Source organism: Diplotaxodon limnothrissa, linkage group LG4 (assembly GCF_057381915.1).
Source record: "Diplotaxodon limnothrissa isolate DT_005_m linkage group LG4, D_limnothrissa_male_GT1.1, whole genome shotgun sequence".
Lineage (NCBI taxonomy): Eukaryota > Metazoa > Chordata > Actinopteri > Cichliformes > Cichlidae > Diplotaxodon > Diplotaxodon limnothrissa.
This window is the reverse complement of record NC_140599.1, coordinates 4,304,955-4,309,206: the sequence shown is the minus strand read 5'-3', so window position 1 is coordinate 4,309,206 and position 4,252 is coordinate 4,304,955. Positions and strand designations below refer to the sequence as shown.

The 4,252-nt window shown below is 38.0% G+C and overlaps 1 long non-coding RNA gene across 1 annotated transcript; it reads right to left on the bottom strand.

Annotated features, from left to right (window-relative positions):
- Positions 1-2,886: 2,886 nt before the first annotated feature.
- LOC146633065 (uncharacterized) lies at positions 2,887-3,953 on the bottom strand. The gene is made up of 3 exons (XR_014906153.1): positions 3,849-3,953; positions 3,707-3,773; positions 2,887-3,182 (listed from the first exon to the last, which is right to left on the bottom strand). It is a non-coding gene; the product is annotated as an uncharacterized LOC146633065 (long non-coding RNA).
- Positions 3,954-4,252: the final 299 nt, after the last annotated feature.

Below are 4,252 nucleotides of genomic sequence, written 5' to 3'. Positions count from 1 at the left end.
AAAACTTCCAGGAGATAGCTGCTTACATTGAAATGATTCATTAAATAAGACAGCAACCCCTCCTCCTCTCCTGCTCACCCTGGCCTCACTGATAAAACTGTAGTTAGGAGGGGTCGTCTCGATGAGAACAGCTCCACTGTTATTTTGGTCCAACCAAGTTTCAGTTAAAAACATAAAATCAAGGCTGTGCTCAGTAATTAAATCATTAATTAAAAATGTTTTCCCAGCTAAAGATCTAACGTTTAATAAAGCCAACTTAAGTGTTTTAGAGGCATTACTTGTCCCCTCGTGTTTGGGAGCAGTCTGTGGCACACAAGGTATGTTTACTATATTTAAAGATCTTTTAGAGTGCAGCTCTCTGTGTTTTGACCAGGCCACATGTCTCCTTCTGTCACCTAAAAGTACAGAAATTTTAAAACCTTCTAGTAAACAGGGTCCCAGCTTCTCCTGGGAAAAGTCACCACTGCCATAATCCTCGCAGCCTGGACCCTCCACACATCACACATCAGACTGCGGAGACAAAGCATGAAGGTGGTAAGGAGGAACTAAGGGGGGCGAGGCTGGGCAATGTGACTTCGATTGCTCTGTTGAGGGTGGGGCTCGGTGGCGAACCTTTGGCTGCTTTGGTGGGGGGTTTATGGGGGACAAAGAGGGATTGGGCCGGGGGGTAGATCTGAGCCCAGCATTGACCCGCTCCATCATCTCTTCAGTGAATTTCAGGTGTGGGGAGGAGGGAGAAAGGGAGGGGGAGGAGGGTGATGGGGGTGTCATTATTTATTTAACAGTGTGTGTAAAAACTAAGTAAACCTTTACTGTTCTATAGGAATTAGGTTCTGGTTCTGCCAGAGATCTCTTCCTGTTTTCCTTCCCACTGTTGCCAAGTGTTTGTTCAAAGGGGGTCATCTGATTATTGGGGTTTTCTCTGTATTATTATTACTAGCTTAAGTACCTTGAGGCAACTGTTGTTGTGATTTGGCGCAATATAAATAAAAATTAAATTCAACTGAATTTTTGGCCATAATGTACAGTAGCATGAATTCAAACACCTCATCATAACTCTCAATCACGGTGGAGGGGTGATGATTTGGGCTTGTTTTGCAGTCACAAGACTCCAAAGTATTCTAGAGTCAAATGTGAGCCCATCTGTCTGACATCTAAAGCTTGGCTAAAATTGGGTCATGCAGCTGGACAAGCACAGCAGCAAATGGACAATTGAATTTCTATCAGTGTTTGACTTAGTTTATATTAAATATTAAATTATTAGACTGAGTAATTAGTCATCTGCAGTTTTTCATCTGATGTATCTAAATCATTTTAAGACCAAATTATTTTTATTATGTCCTGATACACATGTAAAGCCAAAGAACTGATAGATGTATTTTCCTTCTAGCATTACTAAATATGCCAAGGTGTTGTCCAGATGTTTCTCACTACTACCTGATGTTGCCATTCTTCCTTGCTATTGCCGTACCTTCTAGATCATCAATTTTAAAAACATTAATTTAATATATAGCCCTCGTTTGTTCAAATTAACCTTGAGTGTAATCTATTACACTGTTGACGTAAAGAGGAAAAGATGGTCTTCTGTTTTTTATAAACCTAATTTTTAACATTCATTTCTGTTAGCACTTTTATTTTGGTCCTCGTAGATATTCATTATTGGAATATTTTTCATTTTATCTACATATTAATTAACTAAATTATAAAATTACTTAACGTCAGTCCTTCAGTGTGACAGCCACTTATGTGTATGTCTTCTCTATGCATACTGTGTGTGCATCAAATACTTGTACGTTTGTGTTTAGAGTGGGAGTGTCTAAGTGCGTGTCTTTGTGTGAGTCAGACAGAGTAATGGTTAATCCCTGGATGTGTGAAGGGCCTTCTTCTGTGAGCCCTGAGCTGCAGCTATATTTAGATAGCTGCTTTCTGCTGTTGGGCAGCCAACACAGCAACACACAGATACTCACATTAAAGCACACAGCTGATAAATGGATGCACAACAGTGCAAACAGTGAGAAATACATACATACACTAATAATAATAATAATAATAATAATAATGGATTGCATTTATATAGCGCTTTTCTAGGCACCCAAATCGCTTTACAATTCCACTATTCATTCACTCTCACATTCACACACTGGTGAAGGCAAACCACAGTTGTAGCCACAGCTGTCCTGGGGCATACACACCTGGAAATGCGCAGGTTGACAAGTATACCCAGGATGAACTGAAAAAAATAATTGCACTGCAGTAACTGCTGGAATATTTAACTCTTATTATCCATTCTGTGCTTATGCCATTGTTCTGTTATTCCTTGAAATGTGAGTAGCCATTGTAAAGGTGTGTCCAGACTGAAACTAGTTACCATCATCAGGCATCAAAGGGTAACACTCTCATTTGTCTTATCTGTATATAATAATTTTTAGCACATTCTTTAAACACACTAATGACACAGACATAAACTGCAGCATTACTAAGGGTTCATTATTATCTGTAATAATCAATATAATTGTTTACCAAAGTGTGATTAAAAATCAATTTTGTCCACGTAGGATCAGTGAGTCCAAACCTGTGATGGAATTTAATGAACTTTAGAAACAATGAGTTGTGAGTGTATCTGTAACTGTGTTGGGTTTGTGATGCACCAGTTTGAGGACTGGTTCAGGTGGACCCAGCTCTTTGTACTATAATAAGAGGGATAGGCCCTGTAACACCTGCTTAGTATAGTAGGGTTAAACTTATAGACTAGATTCGAGAGGAGTAAAATAAATTTGAGAGAATTGAGTGTTGAACAGCCGGCAGATTTATTACAATGTTACAGTGGTGCAATAATCCAATGTAAACAGCATAGAAAATTAACAGAAGATCAACAGAGAAGAGCGCTCTTTTGAAAATAACAACAAAATAAAATAAAATAAGTAGTCTCTTTAGACCTGACTCCTGATGAGCAGGATATTGGGAGTTCAATAGTTTCCCAGAGAAACAATCCGTATGAAGTAAGCAGTTTTTGCTCTTGCTTATCTGAAATCCTGCGATTCGAAGTAATTCAGACTGTAGCTCTACTCCTGCATCCAGAACAGCTGGCCACACTGCTTTTGGATTCGCCAAGAGTTTTCACAGGGTCTGGCTCGCCATCCATATCCAGAACCACTTCAGATCCAGGATCACAAAAAACCAGTCTGCACATACAGTACAGAGCAATAAACAAAATAGTTCTTAACAGTTTTTCTAAATAAAATGAGATCTCATAAAGTTTTCAAAATCAAGTACACTGTCGTTTTAACATTGTTCTGTCTCTATGAATTCCATTTGTATTGCTTTACAGCATTACAATCAATTGTATTTAAATACCCCTTTTTAAGGCATATGTAATCACATCATGAAATGTTTGTAACGTAACTAGTTTTAAATAACTTATTTACATGTATTAACCTATAACTGAAATGACAAAGTGCAGAAAAGGCACTGGACAACATTTATGGCTAAAAGAGAAGTGCATCCTGCATTAGTTTTGCACATTTGTGAAGATGCCCAATCAAATAGACAATAAAATAAAATACGACATTCCATTTCACACACGATTCAAGTACTCCGACTGGTTTTAGCTTTTTTTAGACAATACGGAATTCGCACTGTTGCAGTGTTTACCACATGTAAAATTAGCATAAGTTTTCCTGCTAACTTATCATCTCTAGTAACTCACCGGAATTCCCAAGAAACAAATACACGCTCTGCCTGGTTTTGGTCGAGAGTAAAACACATAAAGGCCTCTGAAAAGTACATAACTTTAAGTTAGAGACTGTTGAAAATACTTTATAACACTTATTTTATACCAAAAGACTCACTGTGTAGCTTGTTATTTGCTCTCGGTGTCTTGCTCCGTTTTGCCTAGCTTAATGCAGCAACGTGCTTTTGTTGCATTCACTGAACTACGGAAAATCAAAGTGTGTTCAAGGGGTGTCGGAAATAATAATACCAGGTAAAAACAAGAAAATACTAGTAACCATGTCTATAGGGGTTACAGGCCCCCACACCCCAAACAACCCCAAGTTTGGTACACAGTAAGGAAAAGTTTTACAATCTATAATTTGCTATAATAGTGTATCAAAACTATATCTCTTATAGGTTTTATAAGAGATATAGTTTTAAATTGCTGAAGGAGAGACGTAAATGTTTGAATGGGCAACAACAAATACCATGTTTGAGTATAAGGCTGTACACAAGTCCACTTTTCACCATAACACCCCAG